The sequence below is a fragment of the Mytilus edulis genome, chromosome 11, assembly GCF_963676685.1.
Source record: "Mytilus edulis chromosome 11, xbMytEdul2.2, whole genome shotgun sequence".
Lineage (NCBI taxonomy): Eukaryota > Metazoa > Mollusca > Bivalvia > Mytilida > Mytilidae > Mytilus > Mytilus edulis.
The window spans coordinates 66,895,129-66,907,169 of record NC_092354.1 but is presented as its reverse complement, the minus strand read 5'-3'; positions in this window follow the sequence as shown (position 1 = coordinate 66,907,169).

Here is a 12,041-nt window from a genome sequence, read left to right as displayed (position 1 = left end):
TCTGCATTTTGATAATACATATGAAGGATATATACATGTATATATATATATATCACCAATGTTTTTGATTTGGGAAACTTTTATCATTAGATTGACTTTCATATGCCCCATTTATGTATTTGATACTAAATTACTTGAGCCCTTAGTTAACCAAATAATCTTGCAACATTAGCCAAAATTCTACTGAAATATAATGCCTAAAATTGAGTTTTGGTACATACATTTGTACATTGTATGTCATGTTTATTTGCAATGTAAGAGACAATTGATCAGCTTCGCCATGAGCGCATGTTGCTGTTTCAAAAATGAAAGTTCAATAACTTCTCAAAGCCATATCTGACAGAATGATAGACCTACAGACAAAGTTATACCATAATAAGTCCCATTAACGGGTATAAAAGGTATTAACTATTGAAATATATGTACAATGTAAATCTACATGTGTTATTATATATCTTGCCAATATTATATTCATGATTTAAATATGTATGTACATACATTTCTCGTTTTTCTGTTTGAATGGTTTTACACTAGTTATTTTTTATGCCAGTTACAGCTTGCTGTTTTGTGTGAGACAAGGCTCTGTGTTGAAGGTCGTACCTTATAATGGTTTACTTTTATAAATTGTTACTTGGATGGAGAGTTGTCTCTAATATTGGCTTTCATACAACATCTTTCTATATCTATATGTCAGATGGTATAATATGCATTGGGACTGCAGGTACTTTTTATACAATAACGTATAGACTGTTCCTGGTGACTGTTACCGAGAAAATCACCCCCTCTTCCTAGGAGTGATTTTCTTATAAATTAGGTTCGTCACAGACAAAGGACCTGTATTTGTAATCCCAAACTGTAAAGGGATTACAGCTGCATTTAAATTTCTTTATAATTATAGATATTGTACATGTTATATCACATGTCTGCCCTTAACAGAAATTTCCACTGGGAGGTTACATGGACTCACAATACAATCAACCAGCAGGGATGGGGTGGGGTTACTTTTATATGAACGGACCCCCCCCCCCCCCTTTTGCAACCCCCTGGCTATGTTGGGTGTGTATCGGCTGACCCTTCTTTAGTTCTTAATAAAAGATATGCAGCCAATGATTTATTTGTTGTATTTTATATATTATTATTATTTACCTGATGTACATGCTGTATACTTCTGTTCAGTTTTCTGTACGGAAGTTCAAGACCTGCTTTAAACTTGACGTTCGTTGTGGTCATAATAGCAACATCAAACTAAATTCCTTCTCAACTTAGCCTCGACATTATCTCTTGGTGTCAGCTCTACATTTTTGTAATATCTCATTATCTGACACTCAGTGACAGGACATTTTCATGCAAACATGGCAAAGCTCTGAGCTGACAAAATGTGAGAAAACTCTTGACTTGTATCTTCACATTGCAGCATTGACATCAATACAAAGTGTGATGCATCTTTATGTCACTCAAACAGCTTATGTAAGGTCCTACTATCACAAAAAGGCTTAGTTGCTAGTTTCAGGGAAGTCTGCATCTCATGATCTGAGCAGGTACCTTCTTTATAGTAGTGTGGAGAACAATATAAAGGGAGATAACTCTTGATAACAACCATTAAGCGAAAGCTACAATGTCTTATTCATTTATATGTTATACATTTGTAAATTGTTTTACATGAGTAAAATTTAAAAAAAATGTTCAAAATTAAACATTTAAATTGATAATAACATCATGTTTTGTTTGATATATGCCCAAAATTGGTTTAGTTAAAAATGCGGGAAAAGTCTTTAGGTGGGTTTTTAGAACAAAAAATAAGGATGTTTTTACTAATTTGCCATGGGTGGATTTTTTATATTTTTTTAATCCAATAAAAATTTGTGGAAAGAAATTTATTTTATGTATTTCTGTTTTCACCTTTTCGAAAACCAGCGACTTGAACTTGGCTAGTAAATGACTTATACAAAACAAGGCATTAAACAGAGCACCCTTTAAGTGTGCAAATAAATAGAAAACTTTTTAAATGCGTAATTTATTATCTTTTACATATATTTCGACAATATAAATTGCTAGAACCCAAATAGAACTAATTTGGTGACTTTTAAAGTAATTTCAAATAAACATATATTTGAAGGAATTTTTGGCTAATTTTGTCCAATTAGGCAAATTAGCTTGTTACTAAAAATAGACACAATTCAGAGAGGTTTCAAATATATTTTCTGGTTTCCATTGAACCTAGGATATGAAAAAACTTCATTTGCTGGAAAAGTTTTAACCAACCTCCTGGACGATTTTTCAAATTTTGCATGGTTTTCTGTGAGACAAGCTCTTAACAATATACTATTCCAAGAAGAGAACTTCCCATACATGTACTTTTTATTTTAAGATAAAGTATATGAATCAGTCATGTGAGCGTTGGATGATGCCGTTAAATAGTTTTGTTTAAAAAAACCTATCACAAACTACTGACTTAAAAAGTCACTTTAGTGACGGTTCATTATTATGGATACAGTAAGGAAATAACGGCACGCTACATTTTTAGATATAGTATAAATTCACCTTATCGCTATTTGTCTGCCATTACTGAACATTACACAGGTTTGCGTAAAATTTTGACGTCATAAAACAAAATATCTGACGCCACAATGAAAAAGTGATTGTTGTATGCTTCAAATGTTCAAGAGGCCGGGTCAGTCAGGATTAGGGATAAGGTGTATTGTGTTCCAAAGTTGGTGTCATTTTTATCATACGATCCGTTCTGACATAGATATATTATTGGTTTACAATGAGGCCATATATTTACATGATAAAGTGTAAATAAGTTCATTTTTGGTTAATGCGGTCAAATAATTTTGTTAAAACGACTCAGTCTGATATATCTAAACTACTAAGAAAAATTTACAATACAATATTTTGAGTAAAAAGAGGACTTGCTGGTACTCTAAATTGATGTGGATTTTTTTTGTAGCCAATGTGTTCCAATGTTGGTGCCATTTGCAATGAATGTAGCTATTACGATATGTCAGGTGTGAGTTGTGTTCTTTAGACATATCTTGATTTCCACCAAGAAAGTGCAATGGTACATATATGTAGATTACAATCAAATATGATCAGATGGGACCACATAACAATAAAACAAAATTCCTAATGCCAACCTTGTCTGAGGGAGTTGAAACAATCGATTATAAGTATAGTCTAAATTATCAACGACGAACTCATGCATTTTATGTTTATAATCATAATCGCTAAAGCCAATAATGTAAAAATAGTCATTAGATTAGCTAGGTTTGTAGTTTGGTACACCAGATGAGCTTTTCGTTGAAAGTCATGAATGTATAAATACGCAGAAACTTGAAGAGCAATACGACGAAATGTGTCTTAGAATGAAAAGCAAAAAACTCATCTTATAAAGTCAAGTTTGCCCGAGGGAGTTGCAGCAATGGATTATAATTAAAAATATATTTCTTGCAATTCAGATTGTTCATTGTTTTAAAGTTAACATTAACCAGTGTTAGAGGCCGCATTGTGACTCCTATTTTTTACATCCTTGTCCTCCGTTCTGTATGGATAATTGTGTTATTTGCAATCAAACATTACGTCCGTGTTATGGTGGTACATTTGTCTATAGAAACAAATGTAAAATCATCAATTGCTAGCATAGTATACTAAGAATTTTAATATGACATGTTTCTTTCACTTTGTTAACCACACTGTGATAAAATTCCAGGTATATCAATCACAATCTTTGCAATTTTGCAGCAACATAACAACTTTTGATTTTTCTACGCTATATACTACTATTCCCCATGCCCAGTTGAAAGATCGACTACACCATCTCATAAAACAGAGCTTTTTCTATAAAAATGGAAATCGTAGATACAAATTTCTTGTTTTGGGTTACAATAATTCATATTTTGTGAAAAATCACACTGAATCTCCCAGAAAATATACTGAAGATGATATTATCAAAATGCTGGACTTTTTGATCGACAATATATTTGTTGAGTTTGGAGGATTTATATTTCAACAGACAATCGGTATTCCAATGGGTATTAATTGTGCACTCCTGCTGGCTGATTTGTTTTTGTACTCGTATGAAGCAGAATTCATTCAGAACCTTCTGAAAGACAAAAAGAAAAAGCACCTTGCGAAATTCTTTAATTTTACTTTCCGATATATTGATGATGTTCTATCATTGAATAACCCATATTTCAGCCAATACTTACATCTCATATATCCAACTGAACTTGAAATTAAGGATACCACTGATACTAGAAGGACTGCTTCATACCTTGATGTTTTCTTCAATATTGACTTAGATGGACGACTTCACACGAAAATCTATGATAAACGGGACGATTTCAACTTCCCAATTATCAATTTCCCATTTCTCAGCAGTAACATACCCTCTGCCCCTTCGTATGGTGTTTACATATCACAATTGATACGTTATTCTCGCGTTTGTTCACACTATACGGACGTCATATACAGGAGTGTGCTCCTTACGCTGAAACTGCTCCAACAAAGTTATGAGGACAGATTAAAATTGACACTCCGTAAATTTTATGGACACCATCACAATTTGGTGGATCCATACGATGTGCCGTTGACCAAACTAGCTAAGGACATTTTTACCACATGGTAGATTGTGTTATGTCATAATGTCGTCTAATCTTTTAATTACCAAACGTGACTTATTCCCGATTGTGACTGTTTTGCCGAGTGTAAACTCGCATTACTATAAGACGTGGCACGGTACTTGTCTATCGCAAATTCATGTATTAAGTTAAAATGTTTAATGTTATATTTGTAATTCTCATCGGATTTTGTCAAATGTGTTGACGTCTTTTCTATTATATTAATGTGTTATGGTAAAGAAAATTAATCACCGCCTTCATTTATCAGATTTGATTTCGTTCAACGTAATCAGTACGATATTTTACGTTTGAAGTTCAAAACAAACCGGACATAGTTTTATAATATAGTTAATTGCTACCTTAAGGTAAATTAAGGAATGTATCTCCCTCGTGCAAAGCTCTGATTCCTTTCACGGATTTGGCTATACTTTTTTGACCTTTTGGATTATAGCTCCTCATCTTTTATATAAGCTTTGGATTTCAAATATTTTGGCCACGAGCATCACTGAAGAGACATGTATTGTCGATATGCGCATCTGGTGCAAGACAATTGGTACCGTTAATTTTATTAGTTTGATATTAATAAGTATTAAAATGTGCTTTGTTATTAAATGCAATATCAGTATTTAGTTCTAATATATAATCTTGAATCAATCCTAATTCTATCTTATTCATTCTTATGTGACGTCATTTTTCATTTTTTGATGATCTGTTTTACAAATTCAAATGACGTAATTTTTTCATCATTTTTCAGTTTCAAATAGGACGTCACTTGGCGTGGAGGCTTAAACTTATTCGGATGTGTCTACTTTTGTGTTTCAAATGTCTGGTTATGTTAATGTATTTCAGTTGTTTCCTGTAATAAGTTAATACTTCAGTTTTATCATGTACATCTTTTGAATATTAATTTTATAAAATTTACTGTTTGCAAAAGTATAAATTATTCTAAATTATAGGGATTTTCTGGTAACTAACAGAAAACCCTTGCCGTTTTTGGCACAACCTTTTTGATCTGTTGGTCCCCGATGCTGTTCAACTTTGTACTCGTTTCGGCTTTCAAACTTTTGTATCTTGGCGTCACACGTAGATCTTGTGTGGACAAAATACACTTCTGGCGTATTAAAATTTTGAACTTGTTGCCTTTTGTTGGCTGTTGTTCGTGTGATTCTTTGTCAAATGTGTTCTCCAATTTATTTATATTGTAGTCCTGTGTTGTCATTTTGATGTTATATTTCACATGGCCATAAAAGTGCGAGGTTTGGCATGCCACAAAACCAGGTTCAACCTACCAATTTTTCCTTTAAAAATGCCCTGTACCAAGTCAGGAATATGGCCATTGTTATAATATAGTTCGTTTCTGTTTGTATTACATTATAACGTCGTGTCGTTTGTTTTCTCTTATTTTTGAGTGTAAATTCACATTGCGATAAGACGTGTCAAGGTACTTGTCTATCCCGAATTCATGTATTTGGTTTTGATGTTATATATATATGTTATATTTGACATTCTCGTGGGATTTTGTCTATGTGTGTTACATTTTAGTGTTATGTCGTTGTTCTCTTATATTTAATGCGTTTCCCTCGGTTTTAGTTTGTTACCCCGATTTTGTTTTTTGTCCATGGATTTATGAGTTTTGAACAGCGGTATACTACTGTTGCCTATATATATCTATACTTAGCACAGACTCCGAGATGTACATTTAATGGCTGTTAAAATATACCACCCATGTAAATCGTAACCTATGTGCAAACACTTTGTCGATTTCGCTATGTTAAAAATTACTATTGAAAAATCCAACAGAACCTTTTTTTCTCATTCTGAGGCATAACCAAAAGGAATTAATGCATAAGGGATCGAAAAGACGTAAAAAAAAAATCCTTTAAATTCCATAAATATTTTCGGTGCATTAAGGTCATTTCAAAACATTACGTCAAACGAATGAAAACGCCAAAGCTGAAGGTTTTTCAATTGCTTTTACCTTTTAAACAAGAATAATATTGCATTAAATATTTTTTTGAGGTAGGTATTGCTTTTTTTTCTATTCTTTTGCATTATTCTCACATTTACTGATTTCAGCAAGTCAACATGGTGGCTCCTTGGTTACAAATGGCAACAGTTAATTTGACGGTACTTTCGAGATAGAAAAAATGCAAATTAAAAAAGGAAAATGGTGGGTTTCGAGAATTAAAAGAATCAACCACATTTGTTTTTGGCGGTTATTTAAGAAATAATTCATGCAAGCTACAGATTTATTGGATGTTGTTTAACATTTATCAAACAGTGGATACAATAGAACAGCCACGCACACCACATACCCATCCCCGCTTCAGTTTTTGAATGTCCGTATTTGTCCTATTAGAAACGAAATAATTCACGTAAGCCATATATTTGTTGTAAATTTACACATGGCCTGGGCTGTGATATTCCTAAATGTTATCCCTCGGTAACGCTCAGGAAAAAAAAATGGCTGGACAATTTCTCGATTATCTTTATAAAGTACAAAAATGTCCAAAACTCGAATAGAAATCAAGTCATTAACATTTAATCAATGTTAGTCTGTAAAGTACTTTTCTAGTTTTATCTCATAAAAAACACACGAACCAAAACAATTGAAAGGCAGGAATGTATAAATTCGTTAAAAAGTAAGGCGCTTTAGGATCAGAAAGGCAAAAAGAAGAATAACTGAACACATCTAAGGTCAACTATGCATGAAGGGATTAAAACTACTTTTTTTCGTTATGTCTTACTGTATCAACGGGAACTTTAAAATCATGTTCAGAGCAGTGCTCTGAATACTCAAATGATGATATTCAGGTGTCGAACAATGCATCTGCAGTGGTTCGACTCAGCGCTTGTAAATGAAAATAACATATTATAAATTGTGTATTCACCCGAAACATTCTCTGGCTTTATCATCATATATAATTATATACCAAACTTCGAAAGTGTTGTATCAATATGTAATAACTTCAGGAGCAAGAACACACAAAGGACATAGTAATAACAGCCAAAATCATCTTTGGTATTCTTTTCCTGAGGAAGTTGAAACATACGAAGAAATTGTCATTTTTTTTATTTATTTTTTTGCTGATAATATCGGTTTTGGGTTTTTTGTTTTAGAACTAATCAGTCTTTTAGTTTTCTTGTTTAAATTGTTTCACGTGTTTCCTTACCAAAAGATTCAAGCTTACTGTATGGTTTGGATATTCCTAAAGAATGGAGACCGTACCGTAATTTCTACTTGTTAATATCCTCGTCCTTTGCACATTGTACAAATAGCTGTTCTTTTCACAATTAAATGTTCCGGCCTTGTTATTTTATTATGCTGTATATATTTTCTATAAAAATATAGATTATTTATTTGGACATCAGATGACAAATTTTAAACAAAAAGCATAGTATAAAAAGAAATATTCACATTTGTATTTAACTACAGGTGGTCCAAAACTTTTTTTATTTGAATGGACTTGTAAATATCATAGAGAGGAAGCGGAAGGAGTATACAAACGCATAGGTCGATGACAAGCCGACAACGCAATGGCGAAAACCGAAAAGAGAGAAATTCAGTTTTGATCAGAAATGTATTGCTGGTCATCACGCTTTACAACGCTATTGGAATTTTTAATATTACTAAACATTGAAATAACAAAAATACCGAATTTCAAGGAAAATGAAATTTCTTATCAAATAGCAAAATCAAAAGCTCAAACACATCAAACCAATAGAAAACAACTGTAACATGATTGACTTTGTACAAGCATTTCCAAGTAAAAAATGGTGGGTTAAATCTGGTTGTATAGCTAGTTTAACCCCTAATTTGTATGAAAGTCGCATATAATAAGATTAGGTACTCTCTAGGACCAGCTGCTTCTTCTTTTAAAAAATGAATCACCTGTCACAAAGTATAATACAATAATTTGCAATAAGAATAGATTCTTGCAGCTTAGATGACCAGGTAGTAGGCATGTTTTTGTATAAATCTAGAAGTAGGCCGAAAATGTGCAATTGAAGACAAACATATTACTTTTACCATACAGATGATACACAAATATGTTAATTTATGTATCATTGTCATTTTTGGTAAGTTTCTTTTGTTACCTATTCTTACATTGGACTCGGACTTCTTTTGAACTGAGTATTAATGTGCGTATTGTTGTGTGTTTGTTTTTTTCTACATTGGCTAGCGGTATAGGGGGAGAATTGAGATTTCAAAAACATGTTTAACCCTGCCGTATTTTTGCGCCTGCCCCAAGTCAGGAGCCTCTGGCCTTTGTTAGTCTTGTATGATTTTTACTTTAGTTTCTTGTGTATTTTTCGGAGTTTAGTATTGAAGAGCCATTGGTGGCCTTCGGCTATTGTCTGCTTTTTGCTCGGGTAGTTGTCTCTTTAACACATTCCCCATTTTCATTCTCAATTTAAGATGTGGTTAAAACGGAAATAGAAATCAATTTACATATTGTGATGCTATGTAAACTCTAGTTAAAACAAAAGTGTCAGGTATATTTACTGCACAAAACGGTTATAATGTCAAATTATGTAAGTTGGGACATTCATTTACTAGCACTTGATCGATACCGCTGCTGGTTTATTGTTGGTTAGGGGGAGGGGGTATCATCAGCTCTATTGACAATAAGTGTATGCTGACATGATGTCACATATACCAACTTTAAATTCTTTGTTCTTAGATCTAGAAATTATTATGAAAATAAAGTTCCAACTCCCTTTGGTATATTTGACCATAGATGATTTTGGCTATTATGCTAAGGTCCGTTTTGATATTAGCTTCAGCTTTTTATGTACGTACCTCTGACATACAAACATAATGAAGATCAATCCAGAAAAAAGTTTGTCGTATGTAGGAAATTTATACGTTTTTAACTGCTTAGCTATATCACTGTTCTTACCATTACACTTGTCGGAATGAGTTTTTGCAGTTTTTGAAGTCTGTTATGAAATTACCTGTACATGCATTGGTGTATTATTTGTTAACAAGTTTCAGTTCAATTACGGCGAATTTTCTGAATAAAATCCATAATGCGGTTGAATATTGTAGTCCAAATCTACTATTCAATTTGATATGCAAAGAAGAGATAAGTACTACGACAGTGCAAACATCGAGGGGTATGTGCGAGAACTTTTGGTTAACATGTTTCTATACTGGTGATGTATTATATTTCTCTAATTTTTGTGCTATTTTCACATTTCCTGGCCGGTGTGAGAAAAATATTTCTCCTCACTAGTGAAAAATCTGTTCTCGGCAAATGATTGGTCGAAATTTGATTATGACGTCTAAATGTTTTGTTTTCTTCTGAATTTTTCTATTGTGACGTCATGAAAAAAGGCAACCATGCCTGATGACGTCGCATATAAAGAACACAAATTTCTGAAAATCTTTGAAAAAGAAGGAAAAAAATCATTAGAGAAACAGATTCCTACACCAGAACTCGTTTATTACGATATTTCTCCACTCTCGACAGTTAAATTTTAGTTATTTAAAGAGCTCGGCAAGCCTCGCGCTTTAAATAATAAAATTTAACTGTCTCGAGTGGAGAAATATTGTTATACACTTGTTGCAGTGTAGGAATCTATATGTCCACATTTTCAGGTTAAAGATAAGATTAGATTTCAATAGCCCCTCAAGATATAAATGATACACATTACACTGCTTCTTTGGTAATCAATGGACATATACAGTTTGATAGATAAAACATTTTAAGGCTATGTTGTATTAACTTACACTTATATTTTCATGTTGTGAAATGACATAAATGCGCCAAAAAGATAAATAGACTTTCGCGGAATTTTATTTAATTTTTATTCTGTTGATTTCTCCGAGCTCTTGTGCATTACTTCATTTCATTATGCATACGAATAAGAATAAAAGTTATTTTGTCTTTTTTAATTGCACTTTTTAAAACAATAAAATCGGCAAAGGGTCTGCAAATAGGTTCCAATACATGTAGATTTACGTTGGAAGTATATTGTAACAGCCATTATTATGTATATCTCTGAGTCTGCGCTAAGTATATTTTATCGAGAATTTTATCACAGTGTTGTTTACAAAGCTAAAGAAGCACGTCATATTAGAATTCGGCTTTTATTACAAGTTTTTTTTTGCGTTCTTGCACCTTAATTTGTTACGTATTGATGCAACACTTTCGAAGTTTGGTATTGAATTAAAATATGATGATAAAGCCAGAGAGTGTTTCGGGTGCATACCAAATTTGTGATGGGTTATTTTCATTTACAAGCGCTGAGTCGAACCACTGCAGATGCATTGTTCGACCCCTGCATATCATCCTTTGAGTATTCAGAGCTGTGCTCTGAACATGATTTATATCATACATTTTTTAAAGTTCCCGTTGATACAGTAAGACATAACGAAAAAAAAGGTTTTAATCCCCGGAGGCATAGTTTACCTTAGATGAGTTCAGTTATTCTGCTTTGTTCCCTTCTGATCATAAAGCGCCTTACGTTTTTACGTATTTATACATTCCTGTCTTTCAATTGTTTTGGTTCGGGTGTTACTAAAAAAGGGTACAAAGAAGAATAACTGTACATACATTTCCATGTAGAAAATGGTGGGTTAAATCTGGTTTTATAGCTAGTTTAACCCCTAATTTATATGAAAGTTGCATAGAATAAGATTATGTACTCTCTAGGACCAGCAGCTCCTATTTAAAAAAAATGCATCACCTGTCACAAAGTATAATACAAGAATTTGCAATAAGAATAGATTCTTGCAGCTTAGATGACCAGGTAGTAGTCATGTGTTTGTATAAATCTAGAAGTAGACCGAAAATGTGAAATTGAAGACAAAAATATTCATTTTACCATACAGATGATACATAAATATGTTAATTTATGTATCATTGTCATTTTGTTTAGTTTCTTTTGTTGCCTATTCTGACATCGGACTCGGACTTCTTTTGAACTGAGTATAAATGTGCGTATTTTTGTGTGTTTGTTTTTTCTACATTGGCTAGAGGTATAGGGGAAGGGTTGAGATCTCAAAAACATGTTTAACCCCGCCGCATTTTTGCGCCTGTCCCAAGTCAGGAGCCTCTGGCCTTTGTTAGTCCTGTATGATTTTTACTTTTAGTTTCTTATGTATACTTTGGTGTTTATTGTGACGTCCATTATCACTGAACTAGTATACATTTTTGTTTAGAGACCAGCTTAAGCACGCCTCCGGGTGCGGGAGTTTCTCGCTGCATTGAAGACCCATTGGTGGACTTCGGCTGTTGTCTGCTTTTTGCTCGGGTTGTTGTCTCTTTGACACATTCCCCATTTTAGTTTTGAGCGCATCTGATGAAGGGCAGTGTTTAATTCATTTACTAGCACTTGATCGATACCGCTGCTGGTTTATTGTTGTTTGGGGGAGGGGAGGGGGTATCATCAGCTCTATTGACAGTTATTGTA